The 25,772-nt window shown below is 33.5% G+C and overlaps 1 protein-coding gene across 1 annotated transcript in view; it reads left to right on the top strand.

Annotated features, from left to right (window-relative positions):
* LOC111517914 (uncharacterized) overlaps window positions 1–25,772 on the top strand; it is a 1,107,665-nt gene that overhangs the window by 37,350 nt on the left and 1,044,543 nt on the right. The window lies entirely within an intron of this gene.

The raw sequence follows: 25,772 nt of genomic DNA on the forward strand, positions 1-25,772 counted from the left end.
CAAACCTACGTGGAAAATAGATTGTAAATATATATCGAAGACGCAATAAATCGCTTCAACATAAACTTGAATGAAGTTCTCAAAGTGTCATCATATGATATGCTGAAAATAATCCAAATTAGTTAAATGTCATATGCGTACATATGATATTTGGTAATGTGTCTATTCGCCAGCAAGTAATAATTTTTTCATTGAGAATAGGAGACTTTAGGAATATGCCAAAAATTTAGGTTTGGTTTCAGAGATCAGTCTCAGGTTTGAAAATGTAAATTGAAATATGTTTATGCATATGATATGTGTTATTGATGACTTATTTTTTGGTAATTCATGATCACTTTGATGAAATGAATAAAAGCACTTTTGTCTAATTAACACTAGTCAATTTTATTTATACGACTGGTTTCGGATTTAAGTATATCTTCAAGTATGAAACTAAAATGTTAAATTTGAAAAACTCGGTTATATCTGGAGTTTTCAGGTAAGATAGGACAGGTAGTTAAACAAACCAGGGTGACAACTTTAGAATTCAACACTGAAGATTATAGGGGTTGTTAAACTTATAAATACATGAATCGATTTGCTGTTTAGGGGTATATATTTCGGGTTTTTAATTGATTTGTTAATTTCCATGGCTTCCAACAAATTCATTTTTTCCCCTTTATTACATATGTGTAGGATTTTGAGGTTACCCTAAATAGTCCTGAAGATTAAACAATAAAGTATCGAAACGTCGACAATTTAGAAATTGGTTTTCTTCAACATTTTAACCGAATTCCTGCCAACTTGACAATCAAAATCATATTCAACGGTCGCCATCCTATTCAAATATTTGAGGTTATCTTTACTTATCTTGTGTTTTGATTCTTGAAGATGTTCATACATTGTAGATTTTTTTGTCCAGAGGTGTTCACGGAGCCTTAAGTCAAAAATTCTTTCGGTTTAGCCTGTATATACTGCAGAGCATTCGCCACACTCTATTCTATACATACCTGATTTTTTCATTCCATCTCGTTTGGGTTTTGTATTAAACAGAGTTCTGCCTAAATTGTTATTACTTATGAAAGCTGTTGTTATTTTATATTTAGAGAAGTAATTTTGAATATTTTATGAAAGTTTACTTGAGTAGTTGATGCTACTATACTTACATATATTGTGTTCTCTGCAGTTTGAGTATAATTAACTTATAAGTAATTCACTTTATGGTTTCATTCAATTTTAATCATTGAGATATCATATATAACCTTGTTTATATAGCAGTGATGTGAAAAGTGTACAAGAAAATGTACAATTTCTGTATTAGATTAGTATTTGGTACTTTTTGCAACAGCCCTTTGTGATATCAGAACTGTAAAAAAGGTGAAAAATCGAAACAGTTTTTTAGTGGTGTTGTGGTATAGAGAAGAAATTTCAGAAAAATGGTTAAATAAGCCCAGATAGATTAGAAGAGAAAAATTTTTGGTAAAGAAAGGTTTTGGCTTTCTTACTCTCCATTTTTATACAAAAAAATTCGGGAATCTTACAAAGAAATGAAGAAAGCAATCAATTTCAAAGAATTAATTCTACACAAAGATATGTATATTATGCAAAAAAGTAACTTCTAGACACAAACTGGAAAAAAGAAAGAAAGAAAAATACATTCGAAATAAATACTTTTTTATGAACACTGAATTATACCCCTCTCAATTCGAATAAAATTCCTTTGGCTGGGATTTAATCAAATGAATGGCATTACTTACCGTCATCGATGACATGTGTAGATTGAACTCATCCGTGACATGAAGTCGTAATTGAATGAATAAATTGAGTGCTTTTTTTTAGCTGAATGAATTATATTATTTATAGAAAAATCTCCCATACAATATAAAATGAAACAATTTTTTTATAAAATATCGCTTTCATCCACTACCCGAACTACCCGGCTATCGACCTACTATGAATTGCTTTTTATATTGATGTAAAAAAGATGATTAATAGTGATAACTACTGGAATAACCGTTTTCCAAATATATCTGAATGGTGGATATTAACGTTTTGATATATATTCTCATTATGGTCTGATCAACAAGTTCAAAAACATGAAAAATAGAGATAAAGGTCCTAAAAAAATATTCGATTCGGAATCACCTCTAGAAAAATGTTTTTGAAGGATTTTGGTGCAGGTGAAAAATTGCAATTGTAATTAACAAAATAACATTAAAAAAATGGTAAGTATTTAGTTTTTCGTCAATAACTCAAAAAATATTAATATTTAAGCAATTTTGAAAAAAGCTCGTTGAAGAGAAGGAAATTTCCGATAAAAAAGTCCCGATTCTCGAACTCAATCTCCATTATTTATAATTTTAATTTGACGTTGAAAATAGGGTTCCGCGCGGCTGTTAAAGCATGCGCGCGCGGCTGTTGGTAATTTTTTTTTAATTGATATTTAGCTATGTCTGTTTTCACATTAAACAATGGCAGTTATTAACATAGGATATGGATTTTTTACGTAATTTGTTCATTAAATTGTTTTAAACAAATCAAGAAATTCAATATTTTTGAAAATTTATTTTTGCTATTTTGTTGTCTAGAGGTAGTTATGATTAAAAAAAATCTTGATTTTAATTTTCAATTGTTTAAAATCGATTTTTTAAATGATTAGTTAAGAAATAATTTTGCTTTTAAAAATCATAATTTACACTTTTAAATTGTTTGGCAAAAAAAATCATTTCATTGTTTATTAGTTTAACAATTTGTTATTAACAAATATTGACCAACGTTATATTTTTTTTCTGAAGCAGAAAAAAATTATGAAAACAGCTATATATAAAAAAGTTATTATAATACTTTCTAATATCATATATAATATCATATATAACTGTTTCTATAATTTCTTCCTGCTTCAGAAAAAAAATATAACATTGGTCAATATTTGTCTTTAACAAATTCTTAAACTAATATACAATCAAATAATAAATCATTTTTTTACTGCCAAACTATTTGAAAGTGTAAATTATCATTTTTAAAAGCAAAATTATTTCTCAACTAATTATTTAAACAATCGAAATATAAAAAAATCGATTTTAAACAATCAAATAGAGATGAAACAAATGAAATAAACAATGAAATAGAGAAATTGTTTTCAATCATAATTATCTCTAGACAACAGAATAGCAAAAAAAAAATTCAAAAATATTGAATTTTTCTAGCTGTTTAAAACAATTTAATAAACAAATTACGTAAAAAATGCATATCCTGTGTTAATAACTGCCACTGTTTGATGTGAAAATAGACATAGCTAAATATCAATTGAAAAAAAATTATCAACAATTTTTAGATATTTCATTTTGCAATAGTTATAAAAAATCATAAGTAATTAAAAAATTATTATATTTTTATAAACTTTTATCGCAGGATCGTATGAAGTATATATATCAAAAGGGCTCCACGAAGTATAAAATTTATAGGCCAATTATTTATACCGTTTATCCCATTATTTATGCCATGTTACTGGGAAAAAATTTGTTAGTTAACAATTGAATAATTTTTTGAAAAATGGTGATGAAACTTTTTTTTCTACGGGACTCGATTCATTCAAATGTTAAGAAGATACTAGATTTTTTCAAATTTCTTAAATGACATTTTATGTTATAAAAAAATTTTTTCTTTCGATAAACTCTCTTTAGAGGCAGCGCGCGCATGCCGTAACAACCGCGCGGAACCCTATTTTCAACGTCAAATTAAAATTACAAATAATGGAGATAGACTTTCGGGAGTCAGGACTTTTTTATCGTAAATTTCTTCCTCTTTAACAAGCTTCTTTCAAAATTGCTTGAATATTAATATTTTTTGAGTTATTAACGAAAAACTAAATACCATTTTTTTGAATCTTATTTTGTTAATAATAATTGCAATGTTTTACCTGAACCAAAATTCTTCAAAAACATTCTTCTAGAGGTGATTCCGAATCGAATGAGCTATCGCTCATATTTTAGAACCTTTATCTCTATTTTTCATGTTTTTGAACTTGTTGATTAGACTATTAGTAGTGTTAGCTGAAGACGGCTTACTATTTGAAAAATGGTATCTCATGTTTTTAGTCGGATATGATTTATAATTTACAGCCCATACATCCTTGAAAAATATAAATGATAATCACTAATTTATACATGCCTTTATTTCAACATAGTATCATTACATATAAAATCTATCACATTTTGTTCTTAAGAACGATATTGAGATCAAACACTGTGGTAATATTTTTAGGTGAACTCATCTCGTGAATTTACAATATAATGAAATAAATTAAAGAGTAATGCATGGTTGAATGTTTGATATTGATTTCTGATTAGTTCATGAATCTGAACGTGTGAATTATCAGTCTTAGGGTAGAAATCATATCAAATTGTAAATTACATTGCAAACGATTTGCAATTGAATTTCTCTGTTTTTTTTTAATTAAGGCACTTTATCCTTGAGTAGATTTCGGATTGTTTTTGATTTTAACCTAATCTAACCTGACTAACTATTACAAAATTTTGTTACACAAGAACATACATAAATTAAGAAAGAAAGGTATAAATCATATTGAGACATAATCCTCTTTTTTTCAGTACAATTTGTTTAGCTCTTTTTTCTTTGCCGAGTAGAAGCGATACATACTTTATAAAAAATATGTTTCTATAATTCTGATTTGAAAGATACAAATGAAAACTGATGGATTAGAATAGTTTGAGAATGACTTGACTGCTTCAAAACAAATTTCATGATGATATTTTCACTAGTTTGCGATTATAGATTCTCACTAGTTTGCGATTATAGATTCTCACTAATAGATAAAACTTTCCTTCGGATTCAATATTTGTGTTTGGAATGTATTTTTTATGAATGAAATGTTCAGGCAAGATTCGTTGCGTAGCTGTGTTAATCAATTAAAACGTTACTATCAACCTAATAATACATCAAACTAGAGAAACTGTATTATTTGTCTCGTCAGTATGGCTTGTCTGTCTCTTCTTATACATTATTTTTTTGATACATTCCTCGGTGATCCGTTTAGCGTTCCATGAGGTATCGGCATTTTCTGAAATTGAAGAAAGCATTAGAAGATGCATGTTGGAAACTCTCACATAAATTGTACACTTCATATTTGTGACAATGAGCTAACAGGAGAAAAGCGCGGAGTTCATTTCATTTGGAGAGAATACCTCCACTGAAATGTTCTTCCACTCAGCCCCAAAAATGCTTCCTAACTTTATCAACCTTATAGAAGTACCAGCATCATTGCACATCCTTCGATGAATGATCGTTTCAAATTGATATGGAAAAAAAAACAAGGAAAAAAAGTTGAGTTTGGCCAAGAGATTTTTCTTGTATATTAATTTGAATTTTGTGAACGATACACATCCAAGTTCCAGAGGTAAAAAGTTGTATTACATATACAGGGTGTTCCTTAAACACATGCTAATATTCAAGGAGGTAATTCTTAGACCCATTTTAAGAAAAAAACTTCCTACGGACGTATGTCCTAAACGCCTTAACTTTTGAGATACAGGGTGGCAAAGTTTTCAAAAATAATCAGTTTTTTAATAATAACTGAGATAATTTTGTAGACATCTTTGGCATATTTGGTACATATGTTTCATGATCAAAGGTGAATTTTTGGGGAAAAAGTACTACGCCAATGCTTTCTTTTCAAAATAAAATCATTTTTAAAATCCTCATTATTTTTGAGAAAATTTGATCTCTTGGTATTTCTTTGTCCGACGCATGATTTTCACTCAAAAAAATAAAAATCGACAGAAAGCAAATTAAGAAATTAGATCAATTCTAAAATGAATGAGAATCTGAAAATTGCTTCATAACGCATTACCAATTCCCTAATAATATTTGAAAACATAATCTGCAAAAAAATAAATTTTTCACAAAAACGAGTTTTATTTTATTTTGTGACAGTTAGTCTAAACGAATAGCACAAATTTGTTAATTAGTAATAATACCAAAACTGATTATAAAAATTGTTGGAAGTGGCCACCTGCACTTAGTATGCATGCTTCCGCCCTTCTACGCATGGAATTACGCACCCGTTCAAATATTCCCCGCGTATTTCGTATAGTTTCACACGAGGCAACTATTCGCTCTCTTAAATCTTCTAAAGTATTAACGGGAGTTTTATACACAAGAGTTTTAAGGTGACCCCATAAAAAAAATCTAAACTGTTGAGATCGGGGGATCTTGCTGGCCATTGCTGAGGTCCTCTGCGACCTATCCAACGATTAGGATAAACTGTATTTAAATGGTTTCGGACAATTACACTGAAATGAGCAGGGGCGCCATCGTGCATGTACCATATTCGATTCCTTAACGCAAGTGGCACATCTGCCAATAACCCAGGTAAGTCTTCTTCGAGAAAGTGTAAATGAGAACGACCATCAAGGCGTCCTGGTAGAAAAAATGGGCCTATTAGATGATCACCTATAATTCCTGCCCATACATTAACCGAAAATTGGTGTTGGAAATGGGTTTCGGTTATTGCATGGGGATTTTCTTCAGCCCACACATGATTGTTATGGAAATTTTGAATGTCATTCCGAGAAAAATTTGCTTCGTCTGTGAACAAAATTTGTGTCTCAAACTGCGGATTTAGTGCAATACTTTGTAGATACCACTGACTGAAGTTCACACGCTGTGGAAAATCTCTGGGGAGTAATGCCTGCACTCTTGAAATATGGTATGGGTATAACAAAAAATCATCCAAAATACGCCAAAAAATTTGATGACAAATATCCAGAGTTCTAGCGATCTTCCTCGTACTCGTCTCAGGATGTTCCTCAATTTCTTGCAGCACCGCTTCCTCAATTTCAGGAGTTCTTACTACACGAGGTCTACCTTCCGGAGTCCCTTTCTTGAAACTACCAGTTTCCCCAAGTCAACGATGAATATTTGAAAAGGTTCGGCCATCTGGTAAGGCACGATTAGGATATCTTTTCTGATAAATGCGCCTGGCTTCTGTTGCATTTCCATCGGCAAGGCCATATACGTAATGCATTTGCGCCATTTCCGCATTCGTTTAATTTACCATATTTACCGATATTCAGAAAAACAGCGGACTACCAAAATAACTTCAATAACACTTCAAAATCAATCAAAACGCGCTGTGACAGTTTTTAACACCAACACCTTACTTTAAACCAACATATATTAGCTACTGACGTTTGTACATACAGAGAATTCGTTTTTTATTGCTATGGTGGGTACGCTGTTTTTTCTGCTTTTAATCTTTAAAAGAAATCACATATTTCCAAGAGGTGCAGTAAATAAATTCTGCTACACGTCATTTATTCCAGGATAACTAAATTTATGTTTTCAAAAATTATTAAGCGGTGCTGCGTTATGACGTAATTTTAATTGAGAACAGTGCATCTGACAACAAACAAATACCTTTTAGATCCTCAATTATTTTGCACCAAAACTGATCTCTTAGTTTGCTTTCAGTCGATGCACGATACAGCATCCGATTTTTAAGGAATGTATCCTTAAGTAAAGCGATTTTTAATTTTTTGAGCGAAAACCATGCGTCGGACAAAGAAAATCCAACAAATCAAATGTGCTCAAAAATGTATGGAGATTTTAAAAATAATTTTTAATTCAAGATAAAGCAGTGGCGTAGTATTTTTTTCGCCAAAAATATACATTTCAAAACTCGTACGTACGCCACTGGCGGAGAAAATTAAGAAAATTTTACATCAGAAAATGCGCCTTGAGGCATGGAACATATGTACCAAAAATGCCAAAGATGTCTACAAAATTATCTCAGTTATTATTAAAAATCTGATTATTTTTGAAAACTTTGCCACCCTGTATCTCAAAAGTTAAGGCGTTTAGGACATACGTCCATAGGACGTTTTTTCCTTAAAATAGGTCTAAGAATTACCTCCTTAAATATTAGCATGTGTTTAAGGAACACCCTGTATAGTGCTTATTTGATGTGAAAAACAACGTTCAAAAAATCCAGTTTTGATCTTTGGTGTCGTTAGTGTACCTCTGAATCTAACATTGACATTATGAATATCACAGCAGAATGTGATTTTATGATGCAAATAACAGTGTTAATATTTTATGTTCTTTAAAAATGTTTCGACATGAATGGTCAGGTGTACAGCCCACGAGACATCTTAGAATACGTTTCTGACATATATCTTTCGATTGAAAAAAAAAAACGAACAATAAACTCATCTATCTTTATGAAAACTCGATAATTTTCAGTCAGGATTCGTTTGAAAGAGTTGAAATAAATTATTCCAGGCATCCAAATTTAAAGCCAGTATAAATAAAGATAACACGTATACTGATGTTTATTCGATTCGTAATGAAGTTCAAATACTTCAAATCCATGCGGTATTTGTGGCAGCTATTTTATTCGTGAGAATTTTGCGAAATTCGGACAAGCCCGGCTGCGGATTTAAACGTATGAAATAATATACGACATGGACTGAAGAGTCTAGGGCCTAACACATTAATGGCGCTTTTTCAGTTTTTTTTACTCATAAGTTTGTGAGTTATTGTGCTGAGAGAGACATTTCCTTCGTTATTTTCAAAACGATGGATCAAAAACAAATTCGGGTTTCAATTTTACACTGCGCCGTACGAGCTCACTGTTGACTAAAAACAAGAACGTCTTGATGATTCTGAGCAGTGTTTGGCCATGTTTTAACATAATAAACCGGATTTTTTGCGTCGATATGTGACAATGGATGAAACATGGATCCATCACCTAACTCCGGAATCAAAACGATCGGCATCTGAGTGGAGAAGAATTGGTGAAACTCGTCCAAAGCGCCCGAAAGCACAAAAATGGGCTGGAAATATATTTTATGATGTGCGTGGTGCGTTTAAAGGCCGAAATTGCAGAAAAACGATCCCAAATGAAGAAAAAGAAAGTGCTGCTTTATCAAAACAATAAACAGTGTCACAAATTATTGAAAATTATGGCAAAGTTGCATGAAATGGGCTTCGAATTGCTCACGCAAATACCATATTCGCCACCTGTGGGTTGGGCTACCTATCGGGCGCGTCCGCAGGTGGCGAATAGGGAAACGGCCTAGGGACTGGAGGCCCTGTTCGGGGAGACAATGTGGCCTTACGGACAGGGTCGCCGGACTCCTGATCAGTGGCAGAAATGAGTAGGGTGAGGGGAACTAAAACCATCAAAAGCCTTTGCAAAACATGTCACCGTGGACCAGACTACCTGTCGTGCCGACAGCTGAATGGCCGCAGGGTGATATCCCTTGGGGAACTGGGCAAAACCTCATCGTAATCAGCCTACCTCTGGTAATGCGGGGCTCTGCCAGATGTGACCAACTCTTCCCTTGCTACTCGTGGGAACACACATGAATGAAACAACACAAAAACAAAAACCAATCCCGAGGCTGGACAGAAGTGCTCATCTCAATCTAAGGCGGTGGCTGGGGATGAACAGAAATGTCCACGCCATTCTACCGCTTGGAATGAGGCTGGACATAGCAGATCACCTCCAACAGCACCTACCTGCGGCGGGCACCAAGAGCTCTGCCTTGAATAAAGGCAAGAAACCGTCTGCCCCTGCAGTTAAGCTCCCTCACTTGTGCACCTCCACGACGGGAACCCCAAGAAGGTTGAGGAAGCCGCGCAACGACGGTAATGATAATAATAATAATAATAATAATAATAATAATAATAATAATACCGCATATGCGGTCTCGGCCTATATACATCGACATAACGCGGCCCTAAGAGTGCTATATTACCATCTGCGGCACTCTTACGGTATTGACGAGACACCGGTGTTGCCCTACGCTCCGGGGGATATTGAATCCGTTGTGGGGAACGAGAAGTGCCGAATTTATTGGAACTATTCGTTTCCCACCCTCAGGCTCATACAAGCTAATAAGCCTGATGTAGTCCTTCTCGACCACCAGACCAAAACGATATTTGTCGTGGAGTTTTCAACTCCTGGCGAGACGAATATCGTCAGAAAAGAGTAGGAAAAACGGATAAAATATCGAGATTTTCTCTTCGAACTCCGCAGACTCTATCCAGATCACTCTGTCAAGATGGTCGCTCTGATTATTGGAATCCTTGGTGGAATGATGTCTTCTCTACTCTCGAATCTCAAAATCATACCGGCTTGCCGCACTAAGACAGAAATCTTAGCCGCACAGATGCAGAAGGCTGTCATTCTTGGCTCACTGCGTTTGCTCAGGGCACACGATTCTCGGACCCAATGATCACTTACCCCATGATGTGGGGAGTGGCCATTGGTTGATTATGCTGGCGCGCCCTCCCGAATGTATCGGGGCTTCGGGGGATAGGGCCTGACCAGCGCACACTACGGTGGAAAAAAAAATATCGTTTATTATACATGGAAATTCATTTATACATAAAAAGAAAAGGGTTAGCCAAAGGCTATCTTCCACCCCTCCCAAAAATTATACAGTGAGTATAAGAAAATAATTATAAACATACTTATTTACTATCATAACAATAATAGAGAAGAGAAAAAATAATACGTAAAATAGTTGCTAATAACGCTTAATATTCTTAACATTATTTTGGTTATCGAATCCTATGAACTTGAGCTTGCTGATGAGTAAATCGAAATTAACTAAATCGAAAGCTTTACTTTGATCAAGCAGTACTAAAATGGTGACTTTTGATTGATCTCTGAATTTCGCAAGATCGTCTCACCTTCGAGGAGGCCACCGTGAGACACCCCAAGGTTGCCAAAGAGAGTGTGTGTTTGGCAAGTTTTGGCCTACACCTGCCAATATAAAGGATATATCTTCTAGTGACCTGTTCACCTTCCTGGAAAGAACAGGATGGACAATGACCTAGGAGGACAACTCCTTGGGAGGATGTACAATAGGTTACATGTGGCCTAAGTGCTCACCCTCCCTTCTCTACAGAATCAGATACAAATACCATATTCGCCATATGTGGTCCCCAAACGAATACTGGCTTTTCGCAGGCCTCAAAACACTGCTCATCGGCGAGAAATTTCGCTCGAATGAAAATATTTTTGCTGAAACTGGGGCCTATTTTGAGGCTGAAGATAAACAGCTCTTCAAAAGTGGTAATGAAATGTTAGAGCGGCGCTGGAATGATAGTGTAGCTCTTGATGAAGATTACGTTGATTAATAAAGCCAATTTTGAAAAAAAAATGCTTTTTCTTTTTTAGGGCCGGGACTTTTGAGCCCAGGTTGAACACTTTGACCACTACTTTTTTCTATACCGAGTGATGAATCTGTCGTCATTTGAAAAAAAATCTGCTCATTTCTCAATGAATTTTTCACCCCCTTTTTGTTTTTGGAATCAGTTCAGGTACATGACTTGAATTGAGTAGGCAATTGGTTATACAATTTCGCTGCAATGTTCGAGAAATTTTTTGTGGAAATCGCGAAGGAATGAGAGGACATAAAGTTTTCAATTGGGTGTACTTAAAATATTTGGTTTTCAATTTTTCAAAGAGATATATCAGTGTGGTGGTCAGATACAACCAATGAACATTTTTCAATTCACTTAGTTTCAGCCAAGTAGACCGTCTTTAAGAGAAGAGATCCAAATAAAATGTCATGATATGACAACTTGGATAGTAAATGGTTCAAGTTCCAGACTTTCAGTGTCTGAAAAATGTGTTGACAGATTTGATATCAATGGTAGAATAAATAAAAAAAATTATTTCTCTCTCACTACACCTTTCACTGCACTGCATTTTTATTTTTAGTCATTGGAGTTTTTGAACAGTATTGGATGAAAAATATTTCTTCTCAATTTCATTTGAATAATTCATTGAAATATCTACTCACCTCCGGGAAATTCAGTTGTGTTCGCATTTGTGTTGATCATGCGTGGTTTAAAGTACGAATCAAAAACAGGATTCATGCAGTGTATTATTAGTATAACTAATAGTAGTGCAACTATGAGGTATATCCAAAATTCGGAACTGTTTATTATATCCATTGTTGTCATTTTCCTGAAAAAAGGAAAAGTTGTTGTCAATTAATGATTTCAATATTCATGGAACTTTTTTTCTTGTTGAACCCTTGAAAAGTAGGTGAATATATTTATAGATTTTGATTTGACTACTTTTTAATATTTGGTTGTCAATTATTGGTACAGTCATGGGGAACCATAACAATACATTTATAGCAGATCGCCTCTTCTCCTGCAACATGCGCACAGAAACAAAGCAACATGAAATATATACATAACAGAATATAATTGATAGAAAACTCAAGAATGCTGTAGAATTATGAGTTATGAATGAATATTTCTTGTGACATAGTGGACAATAACTCAATGTCATAAAATATTTTTCAACCCTTTTCTGAATTATTAGACAGATAGTTGATGAAAATTCCAGCCAATTTCAGCCAATTAATATTGAATGTGTACCTGAATTTGTAATGTAATACAGCAAATGACATTTAGAATAATTTTCAGCAATTTAATTTTTTGAACACGCTTTACCACTGATTATCAGACTTATAAAATTATCTATTGAACTAATGGAAGCAATCAAATAATGAAGACTTATATGTAGTAAAATGTGAACAAACAAGGTTTTCATACATCAGATTTGTAACATTTTCCTTGAAGTGTCAATTTCTTGATAATATCAACTTGTTTGGCGAAATGCACACCAAAAAATGTGTTACAGTTCCATTGCACATTGTGAATAATAAATATCTATTTTATCACATATCACCTCTTTGAATTTGAAATATTTTTTCAATCTTTTCGAAAGCAACAAAAGGATTATTAGATTAATCTGTCCAAAATAAAGATACCAACTTCAGGGAATTCAAAATCGAAAAATCTAGAGCAACAGTTGAATGAACGAAAATCCACTTCTTGGTGAATAATAAGATTACATTTTTTTCATTTAACATTTCATTGATATCAATTTGAAGTATCAATTTTCAGATACGGAACTGTTTTTTTCTCAGATTTGAATACGAATTCAAGTTTGACGTTTCACTCTGAAAAAAACTCGGTCCATTTGATATAGAAATAACTCAGCTAGTTAGACACCAAGAAGATTTCGACTTAAAAAAAAACGATTCGTGTTCAGAAATTTGGCCTAGAGGACAATATCTGATTGCCCAAACTTGGCGTTATCCTCCGAGTTCCAAAATAGTGCTTTTTGTTTCTATTATAATATATCACAAAGTGAACTCAAAGAAATGCCTGTGCAATTCTGTCCACTGACCAAACAAAATCGATTGAGCTACTTTTTTCCTAATTAACCACTGTCCTATTTTTTATCGCTACCGAAATTCCTATCGTGTCTTTGAACGGCATGTATTGAAATGCTTATATGAAAGTTATGTAGTGCTATAAAAATGCTCTTGAAAAATTTTTCATTTTCCGAAATTTAGTTCTGCATCGCCTGACTCTTCTGCTTCTATTGGGTTAGGTTAGGTCCCAAGTTAGTGCGTGTATTCGACCCTCCACCGCAACCCGCGAGGGTTTATTGTGGCGCACACCTATTCACACTCGACCAAATAAACCCAGCTTCTTAACGAAGCCGATAAGTTTGTATGGTGAGTGGTCTTTCAGGTCAGATAGTAAGAGCACGTCTCTGCCGAACTCTAAAAACCTGATTCAGTCCCCATCGGGGCAGGCACAAAGTATGTGCTTTGCTGTTTCATCATTTTCCAAACAGAGATGATACACACTGTCTTCCGATGATGATTCAAATGACAGTGATCTGTAAGAAGACCCGTTAGACATCGTAGTTCATCCCTACTGTAGTCCAACAACTGTTTGGTATCAAGCTTCGAAGGGTGAATAAACGCCTTGTAGTGAACCATTCCTGGAGGATTCTACCAGAAGTCCATAAATCTTCTTGCCATCCAGGTGTTGAATCTTTATTTGGCGTAGCCCAAAGCGATGCCAATGACTGGTTCTGGTCCGATGAAGCTATTTGCAGCACCCTCTTTTGCAAGGGAGTCAATAGCCTCATTGCCTTCCAGGCCAGTATGGCTAGAAATCCAGACCAGACACTATCTTCGTTATTGGCAATTTGCTACCAATTTAGACGTTGCTCGGAAGGAGCCAAGAGCTTCCAACGTCGTTAGACTGTCCGAGAATATGTTTATTGACTTGTGTATGAGGTTGGATTCTTCCATTATGGACCATTATGACTGATCTCCTGAGGACGCTAACTTGATTAGAGAATCGCGCGTCGAGAGACCGTAATTTTTGTTCTGGTGTTGGGAAAGTGTTTTCAATATATTCGTTTCATGCCAGAGGCCCCAGTACGAACTATTAAATTACGATATTAGTTTGAGAACGATACTATTTTTCACATTTGATATAGCTTGTGGATATTTGTGCATGGCTGTTAACAAAATATTCTACAGACTTCACATGAAAAGCCAAAAAACACTTCTCTTCACCAACGTAAAGCATATACCATTTCAATTAACTGTTCATATTCATAATTTATTATGCATAAACACAGATTTGAAGCAAATCACACACTAGGTACTCAATAAATGCCACAATTTATCATTTCGTTTCGTTTTTGGCAATAATTGAAGTTACAACCAACTTCAGTTTTCTGAAAAAAGCAGATAATTGGAGATCTATTCAAGATCGGAAAATCTATTGAACATGGTGGAAGACCTTCAAATGTGACTATTGTCGGTTCTTTGTTTCAATTTCAGAATGTTGAATACATTTTTTCATCCACCTTCTTCAGTTATTTACACCTTCAACAATCTGAAAGATATGGAAAGCGTAATGGAGTTATTTGGAGTGAATGGAAACCATGACGAGTTGAATACTTTTTGAAATTTTGTCTTCGTTCCTGAAATATCTATAGACTACTAAACTACTAAAAGTAAATGAACGTCATCTTGAGAATATGATTTTATTGTACTCGTTTATAATTATTGCTCAACTGTGATCAACTATATGTGTATGTTCTTTATTTTACTTTCAATCTATTTTCTTTGTTAATTGTGATTTTAAATCTTGTATTCTCTATTTCCAAATCAATAACCAATACCCACCTACAGGCTTTGTCACACTGGTTATCACATTCGACAGAGTTACCCACTAGGTTTTGATCCTAAAATTGGAAGCATTCGGTTTGAAGAACAAGATACTTGATTTATTTCACTGCACTATCCAACAGAATACAGTTCGTACTGTTCAACAACGTACCTTCGTTCGAATTCACCGCTACTTCGGGAGTTCCGCAGGGCTCGATTTTGGGATCTCTCCTTTTCGTGTTATTTGTTAATGACGTTTCTCATTATATCGGGCATTCTCGATTTCTCCTATATGCCGATGATCTCAAGCTCTACAGAAGAATCGAAAGCGAAAAAGATTCTGTTATACTTCAAGATGATCTCAATAATCTATCTAATTACTTTTCAGTATCTGAGCTATCTCTCAACGAAGCTAAATGCAAGATAATGAGTTCCACACGAAAGAAGTCACCCACTGTCCAGGACTATTTAATTATTCACACCAATTTACAGAGAATCAATGAAATGAAAGATCTCGGGATCATTTTCACTGGTGTGTTCAGTTTCTCTCGCCACATTGAATACTTAGTATCCGAGTGTTCTTAATAAATGACCTTTGTCTTAAGATCCAGCCGTCAATTCAATCACGATACTTATTTGTTACTCTTTAACTTCATTGTTTGTTCTAAGCTGGAATATGGTTGTGTCATTTGGAATCCAAAGACTTTTTTATATTCTGAAACTATAGAAACAGTCCAGAAACGATTAATGGTAACACTTTTCTTCAGAAAACACAATGTCTGGCCTTTATTTATATCGTATTCCAGCCAATTACGAGAAATCATAATGCAACCATTAATAGACCACCGTGAGTCCTCGGATATGATTTTTGTTTTTAACATTCTTAGAAAACCTGAAATTATCTATACTATTGATTTTATTGTACCTGAAGTGAGACTGAGAGGAAGAGACAATCTGTTATCAAACCGAACCCAGTGCGTTAAAATGGAAAACGAAATATCAAATAGCATAGTGGTTCACCAAGGGTTCCACAAGGTAGTGTATTGGGGCCACTTTTATATACATTGTATACCTCCAATTTTCATAATCATCTGACATATTGCAATTACCTAACAGATTTGCCGATGACAGGCAAATTCATTGTGAATTTAAATTGGAAAATATAAGTAAAGCTAATATAAAAATCGATCGCGATTTAGAAATCCCCCTTAATCTTTCTAATGATCATCTTTTATCTATAAATTGTAATAAATCATCTGCTGAGGTTTCCTCATTGATTCTAAATTACGTTTTAAAGCACATGTTATGAAAAAACTTCGGAAGGCGTCATTGAAGTTGGTATATCAGCATTTAAGTTTGGAAGTGGAGAAAATGTTGAGCAATACTATGATATTGTCCCATTTCAATCACTGTGACATTGTGTATGGTTCATGTATAGATTGTAGTGAAATCCCCTTTCACTTTTTACTACAAAATACTAAAATTCAGAAAACCTGAATATTTATATAGACAAATTTTATATAGGACAGATGTGCATAATGTCAATCTTCGGAGAAAAAATATGATCCATATTCCTGCACACAATAAAGGTCATTTACCTACCAAATATCTCTTCGCGGTAATCTCCTGGATGTTGGCGATTTCTCTACATCAATTCACACTTTCAAAAACTGCCAAAAAACATTTGTTAGAGAAGCAATGAAACAAGATTTTTTTTAGAATATTTCCTTAATTATATTTGAATTCTTTCCATATCCGGGTGTAACTATAGCTAGAATGTTTATTTATTTTCGTTGTGGTTTATGTGGAAGAATTGGTTTTAAGACCTAGCATAATCCATTTATTTACCTTGTTATGTTACCTTCAACAATATATCATCATCGTTAACAAAATGGTAAGGAACTGTGAACTAGCTATATTCAGTATTACAGAGGGACTACTTGGAATGCTCAAATGTGTCTGAATTTTTTTTATGTTAATTTTATCATTTAATGTTTCATACTGTTATATTTTATATCGATTTCAACTGTATCAATGTTACTCAATGATTACTATGTGTGAGGAACTTTAAAAAAACTCTGCATCACGTATCAGTATAAATTAATTTCTATTCTATTCTATCACGATTAAACCATCATCACTCACCTATATATTATTCTGTATTCAATATGAATATTACTGTGTATTTCGATAATATATTTCTGTACTTTTTCTTGATAGATGAATACTATTATTATCATTAAAAATATTATTATTATTATCATTATCAATTATATTAACAAAAAGTAACAGACAATAAGGACAATGAAGTGCATCTTGAATATTTTTTTCAAAATAGGTAAGACTTTTTGCATATTATTCAAAATTATCGCTACATAGAGCAATAAAAACTATACAATTTTGGGAAAGAAAGTTTTTGGCCCTCTACTTCTTCATCTTTTCACGAAAAAATGTAGTTATTTTTCTGATTGATTCGTCCGTTACTTGATGAAGATCCATAGTAATTTCAAAAACTACACCTCAACGATTTGATCTCCACAAACTTCATTTGAAAAATAGATCACAACATGTTTCGCTAAGACATTAGCTTTTTCAAGTGATTTCACTCACTGATAAAGTTTGTGAAGATCAAATCGTTGAGGTGTAGTTTTTGAAAAATGTAGTTATCTTCTACATGCTCTCTTTGAAAGATTTCCACATTTTTTTCTATGAAGATGGGCAAGTAGAAAGCCAAAACCTTACTTTTCCAAAATTCAATATATCCTTATATCTCCTTTCAATTTATATAATTTTGTTATCACATTCATCCATAATTATCATCGAAGCATATCCGTTTACCTAGTCATCCTTGAGTGCTTCCTTATCACTAATTTATTCAATTGCTTGATTTATTTATACCAGCTCACTTTACGTCTACTGCGTGAAACAACTGAACAGGCTATGACAAGTTCTGAATCCCCAAGTTGCATCCCTACTACGCACCTATGAAAAGCCGTCACGTCTGCCACGCGGGTCAACCTTGATAAAACAGAATAGATATTTTTCGCATATCGGTATAAAAATTACAGCATACTGAAATAGATTGCATCATGCGCATAGACTAGTTGTCTACATGTTCAAACATTTTTGAGACGATTAATCTCGAACACTACCGATGTTGAAGTTGCCAAATGAATGTTCTCTTATTATCATTTTACAATAATACACTTTTCAACGTAGATTAAAGATATAAGTAACATAGAATTACTGTCACAAGGACCATTTGCACCTACCTGATTAAATTTTTCCTTCTCTACAGGACACAATGTGCTGAAAGAATTAATTGAAAGTAATTGATATCAGCGTATGAATTGGCAGTTTTCTTTTAAATAACATCGCCCCCCACTTTCAGTGAAAGTTACTATACTAGGCTTCTGCATTGAATTGATTGTTTATCAAACGATTTTATTCAGTTTGCCCTATTTGTTTGTTTATTTATTTGGGTCAAATTTAGTAATTGAAGTTTGTCCCCCTTCCTGTTGACAGATTGATCTGATATTTGGTACAGACATTCACTTTTGATGACAATATAATTCAATCAAATCAAATGAAATGAAATCAAATCAGTTTATTTCCAGAGACTTAAACTAAAACATAGAAATTCACAATACAAACACTACACAAATGGATATTGTTTGGCCTTATAGACATGGCAAAAGCTCAACGAATTGGAAACTGTAGCCTTCTGAAGGGTATGGTAGAATCTGACGGTATCATTGGAATACGTGGCAACATGACCACTTTTCCTTGGAACTTTCCAGTTAAAATGGTTGCTTCAAGAATATTTCCGGTGATCTTTTTGATGACCAAACGCGTACCGTTGCATAATTGAGGTGGATTCAAAATACGTAGGAGAATAATGGGGGAACCAATCTTCAATCGAAGATTATGTGCTGGCATTCCAGGTATATCTAGTGGATTTAAAAATTCAATTGGAAAATTCACACTTTCATTTTCATCAACAACAGTATCTATTGATTTAAAAGACATCAGATCGCCTGGTAACAACTGTTGTATCTGGAAGTTAAATTCGTCAACATTGTAGCTTGTATGACACGTTTGTAGATTTAACATAGCAGCGCCATCTATTGATTACTCACTCAATCCAGTCGAAAGATATCGCCATCTGTTAAAATCGGTTGAAGTTAACAGATAATTGTGATTGTCAAATTCACAATTATATATATATATATATATATATATATATATATATATATATATATATATATAATTGTGAGTAAAGAATGAGGATACGAAAATATCAAACAAAAGTATATAAATTCTGTATCATTGTAAATCCGAGATGGCTGCAGTTACAAAATGGCGGATTACGTATTGTTTCACAACTACATCAACATGGTTATCAAATGACAGGATTCGACTAGTAGAATAGTACTACACGTTGGAAAACATGCAAATTGAAGATGGCCGATGATATATTTTTTCTCAACTACCTTGATATGGATATCAAATGACAGGGATTGACTAATACAATAGGAGTGCAACTGGATGACCACTCACCATACAAACTAATCGCCTTCGTTGATCTGGGTTTATTTGGTCGAGTGTGAATAGGTGTGAGCCACAATGAACCCTTGCGGGTTGCGGTGGAGGGTCGAATAGTCCCACTTACTTTGGACCTAACCTAACCTAACACCTGTGCATTCTCTGAAAGATGAAAGAATTCCTTGGTATGGACCAATCTTGGTAAATTTTGCCATATGTCTCGAAACTTCGGAGTACACTTTGGAGAATGATAGTATTTCATGTAAGTGTAAGTTCCAAAATTGATACCTTTTTTTTGAAGAGAATTTTATATATGAAAAAAAAATCGAAAACTCATTTTATCAGATTATCGATATGCTGTAAATAATAAGAAACACATTTCTCATTTAAAAACAATTCAGCGAATGATAAACTCTTACCCAAATCCACTGGGACTTTTCAGATATTGTTCTCTACTTGAAATAAAGATCGAGAAGAAAAATCAACTAGCTGATGTGCCTCTCCAGCGTCTAGTAGTCTTTGTACTATCTTCTTAAGAAATGAAAATTTGTAACACAATTTTGGATTGTTAGCTTTTCAACTAATTTATACAGGGTGTATCAACAATATGTGGGTGGGTTATAACTACTTCTCTGAAATATAGAAAATGTCTTGAATAAAAGCTGTAGAAAACTATGTTTCATTAATAACCATCAATATATGTGTGATTTTATAATGAGCCTGGGTTGTGTAAGGAACCAAAAACAGTGGAAAAAGTGGAATATGGAACGTTTATTGAATGAATTGAGAGAGATTTGAATCATTCAGAGCTCATAATACTTTCTGAAATTTGGTAAGCTCTTTAATGTCTTTGTTCAGAGAGTATTTCTACGGTAAAAACTGAGAAAGAAATTGATCCCGATTATTCCTTTATATTAGAAAATGCGCTGCTTTATTAAATTATGACCAGGAAATGAAAAAATATTATTCTCGAAGATAGTTTGTTGTAGATCTTCTTATTCAATTGGATAAAATTGGATGTTGGGTGTTGAATGAACATATCTTTAAACAGTAATCTTACAATACAGAGCATTTCTTTAATGTTCCCCCTTTTATTTTTTGAACGAGTTAACTCAAAAACTTGAAATTTGGGATAATGCAATTAATGCATGAATACTTTGTTTTGAAGTGAAATTGACAGATGTAACTTACAAGATGGCGACTGGGTGCCATCCGCAAAAAAAAATAGAAAGGGGAGTCTTGTGACACAAAATTTCAAAGCTCCTGACGAATACTTCACAACCCTAGAATATGAAGTCAATATCTTCACCTACTACAAAATGGCGGAACATTTAATAATTTCCTGAAGACAAACACATTAATATCAATTTTTCTAGAAATATTCCTATTTATCTACCATATGGCAATTCCAACAACCCGATAAGGATTGTTAAGTTATTTTTTGTTTATAAAAACGACAAAAAATTTTCAGTACGACAATGAACATTATTGTTCAGTTAGAATATTCCCATATCTCTAAAATGGCCCATTCTCGTCCATTGGAAGAAAAAATTTAAACGATTTTTATTTATGGTGCGACGCCTAACTTTCACGAGACCAAAAGGAACGTTTTTCGAATCGTCTTATCTGTAGAAAATATTTCAGGGAACTTGTATCCAAATTCACATTTACCGGTAGTGCTCCCAGGTCATCCGTCCATTCCAGAAGAAGAGCAAGTGCAAATAATTGGTGATATGGTAGTAAATTCTGAACGGTCTGATTATTCCGTCGCGAATATTTGTGAGGTGTGTCCTTCTATTGCGTGAAGACTTTTGAAGAGGAATAGTTATCATCCATACAAAATTAAAATGGTACACCAATTTACTGAAGATCACCCTGATCGAAAAACAGAATTCTGCAAAATGATGACGGAAACCATTGCAAGGCAATCCTACCTATCTCCACAATATTTGATTTAGTGACGAATATAAATTTTTTTAAATGGCAAAGTTCACAGACAAAATTGCCGTTATTGAAGTGACACCAACCCTCACGTTTTCTGGGAAACACATACCCAATATCCAGAAAAAATTAACGTTTGGGCCGAAATTTTGGGAAACTTTGTTGTGGGACCTCTATTTATTGATCAAAATTTAACAGGGGAACTGTATTTGAATATGCTGGAAACTACTGTTGACCCTCTCATCACTGAAATCGTCGAAGCGAATCCTAATAAATTCGATATGGTTATTGTATTCCAACAAGATGGAGCACCACCACATTACTCCAGACAAGTAAGAAACTATTTGGATACTACTTTTCCCGGTCGTTGGATTGGACGTCGAGGTCCTACAGAATGGCCAGCCCGCTCGCCAGATTTGGCACCTTTGGATTTTTTATGTGGCTATTTAAAGCAAAAGGTGTACTAAACTGAACCTGCTTCAATATTGAATAAATGGCAGAGAACAATAAATATTTGTAGAGATATTGACGGTTCTGTGTTCGAAAATGTTGGGCGTGAAATATCGGATAGGCTGTTCATATGTCAAGAAGTTTAAAGCAACTATTTTGAATATCTTGTGAACTGACCTCAAGTTTTTTATCTCATATTATGTAGTTAAATGTCAATGTATTCATGCAATTGTTAAAAGTTCCGCCATTTTGTAGTAGTTGAAGATATTGGCATTATATTCTAGAGTTGTGAAGCATTTGTCAGGAGCTTCAAAAAGATGCGTCACAAGACCCCTCTTTCCATTCAATTTTTGGCGCCCAGTCGCCATCTTGAAAGTTTCATCTGTTAATTTCACTTCAAAGTTAGGTATTCATGTATGGATTTCATTACCCCAAATTACGATTTTTTGAGTTGACCCATTCAAAAAATAAAAGCGGGGGGAAACATTGAAGAAATGCACTGTATACTTCACATATGGATCAAAATTTATAGGGTGTTCTGTATAATAACAGTTATTTCCGAAATATAGCTTTCATAACTTTCTACAACTTTTATTTAGGACTTTTTCATTTCCACAAATGAAGTAGTTGTCTTGAACTAACTGATATACCCTGTATGAAAAAAATATTTGCATTGAAAGGCATGCCCGCTCTGACAAATGTATCATGAATGAACATTTGAAATCTAGTTCTTCTGTAAAGGCATATCTGCATTAATCAATTTTGACTTTAAAAGAAACTAGCACTTTCTATTATAGTACTAAAGCTTGTTATTAATTTCAATAAACTCTGTAAAAGAGGGCAATCTATTGTTTTTGGAAGTATATTTGTTTATAATGTTGGTGTTTTTTTCTATATGATGACAATTTAAATTTTCTTAAACATTTTCTCAACCAGGATTTTTTTCAATATAATTGAATGAAATAGGAAGTTCTTGCCTGTAGGATTAATTGGAAATGGAATCTTACAAAATGTGAAAGAACGAAAAAGCACTCGCAATCGTTGAAAATTACTTTCGAATAGATACTTTTCAAAGTCAGAAGGCCATGAAAAAATCAATTGAAAATTTGTTACATACCTTGATTTTTTTTAATTGCTTCCAAAACGAAGATGTATTCAACTGGAAGAGAAATCAACAACTCCGTCAAATTGTCAAGTTGAAGTCACTTGTCAGTCAGATTCATGACGTCACAAGTTTTGACACTGGCATACGTCATAATTTTCAACTCCTGCGATATTAGGTTCAGGGTAACGTGGCCAAGCAGGATGATAGTTGAATTATTTTTCAGCATTACTGATTCAGATAGAAAAACTGCCCAATATTTCCTCCATTATCAGTGTTACGAATAATGCTTTCACAAATCACTAATATTGCGATACTCCTTTTTCTTTCTTTTTGGAAGTATTTTGAATTCAGAGAGCTTGAATAGGGAATATGTTATTAGTGTCAAGTGTTCGTCGACTCTGAAGAATTTTTTGTATCATTTTTTTGTAGACGTCGCCAAACCGGATGGTGATATGCCCCATATTTTTTCATTTTGTTCTCTTGGCTCAGTCTAGGTACGGACAATTTATCACAATTCACATTGTATCACACTGTATCACAATTCACACTGACGTCAAACCAAAATGGCATTAAATACTTTTCACTACACCGTTTTTTTAAGGCTTTTTCAATACTGTGTTCGAAACTTTCAATTTTACTGCAGCCATTTATCGCTTAAATGTTGAACTTTCATGCAACAGCTCTCTTATCAAATTTGCGATATCATACATTTACGTATTATCACGTTATTTATATTTGTGCTGTTGATTGAAATGAATACGAGGATTTCCCTGAAAGTATCAGATCTTATATACATATAAAATACAAGGTTAGAAAAAAAATTCTCATTCAGCGATTTTACAGCACTCTTCGTTATTGACAAATCGTTTATGTTCACGTCACTATTTAACCGCCAGTGGTAGGCATATACTACTTGCCTTACATAAACAAAGTCACGAACCGCATTGTAACTATGATACCATTTTCAAGACAATCATCAACTATGTTACACCATCAGATCGGCCAAAGACAAAAGAGAACCTCTGACATCCGCCAGTGTCTACAGGATTTCCTGTTCCAGTCGCTCAGTTTACATCGGACCTACCAGATGCAGCATCAGCACAAGGATATAAGTTCACATGCGTGGAAATCCGCAATTGCAGAACACGTCCAAGCAAAAACAGACCACGTGATGAAATACGAATAAACTACTTCCCTGTCTAATTTTACAATTAGCCTCATCTATTATTTTACAATATGTTCTTATGTAATGTTCAAATGTTATAGCTATATATATATATATATATATATATATATATATATATATATATATATATATATATAAAACAATTCTCAGCTGTATTAAATTCAATTTCACAATATTGCCTACCTAAATATATTTACAATGTGTCCTTGTGTAGTAATCAGTAAACCCAACAATATTATTTCAATAAGCTATATAGTATGCTATTTTCTATTGGTCTTTCATCGTTATTCATAATATTATTATGTTTACTTATTTCTACACTCTCATAGGCATCTAGTTGCCTGTTGTTGTTAACTTGTCTTAACTTGTTGTTAACTTGTTAACTAATCTTAGTCTATGGAATTATTTTGTTGCAAAATATGATGGGCGACTGCTGATTTTTCAGGTCTTCCATATTTTAAGTGTGCTATGTGTTCCTTATATCTTACTTTAATAGATCTTTTTGTCTGTCCATAATATTTTGCATCGCAGTCATTCAATTTCGTAAATTCCAGACTTTTCCGAATTCCCGACTTCGTCTTTTGGACTTTCCAAAAGGCTTTGTAGTGTATGACTTGTTTTAAAAACCACCTTCATACCCAGTTTCTTGAAAATCTTTCCGAAGTTCTTCGTATATTGGTCGTATGGAACTGAGATGTATTTATCTTGGTTTTTGCCTTTTCTGAAAGTAAAGATTCGTTCATTCTTAATCTAAACTTCTTCTTCTTTTGTGAACCTATCATGTGTTAAAGGAAAAGTCAAAAGACGATGCACCAAAAAATTCAACTCAGCTCGTTTGTGCTGTCCACAGTGATGTGAACTGTCAGGAATATACCTTTTTTTGTTTCTTTTCTAAATATATCATATTATAACCCTCCATATTGAATTCTCATTACCAAAACGTCAAGAAATGGTAGTTGTCCCTTATTTTCTTACTCATTCGTGAATTTTATTGATGGTCATCCATTATTTAAAAAGAAAACAAAGTCCTCAATATTCGATTTTTGGAATCGTCCATCAAATCATCCACTTACTTTAGGAAAAAGGAAAGATTTTCAAGGAACTAGGTATGAAGGTGGTTTTTAAAACAAGTCATACATTACAGAGCCTTTTGGGAAGTCCAAAAGACAAAGTCAAGAATTCGGAAAAGTCTGGAATTTACGAAATATAAGGAACACATAGCACACTCAAAAAAGTACAAATAAGTAAACATAATAATATTATGAATAACGATGACAGACCAATACCAAATAGTATACTATATAGCTTGTTAAAATAATATTGTTGGGTTTACTAATTACTACATAAGGACATTGTAAATATATTTAGATAGGCAATATTGTGAAATTAATTTTTATATAGCTGAAAATTGTTTTATATATAGCTATAACATTCAAACATTACATAAGATCATATTGTAAAATAATAGATAAGGCTAATTGTAAAATTAATTTAGGGTGGTGTACCTGTATGGTTTACCTGTTTGACA

This window comes from Leptinotarsa decemlineata, unplaced genomic scaffold, assembly GCF_025532065.1.
Source record: "Leptinotarsa decemlineata unplaced genomic scaffold, Ldec_3_MD MMD2_tig00001064_RagTag_RagTag, whole genome shotgun sequence".
Taxonomy (NCBI): Eukaryota; Metazoa; Arthropoda; class Insecta; order Coleoptera; family Chrysomelidae; genus Leptinotarsa; species Leptinotarsa decemlineata.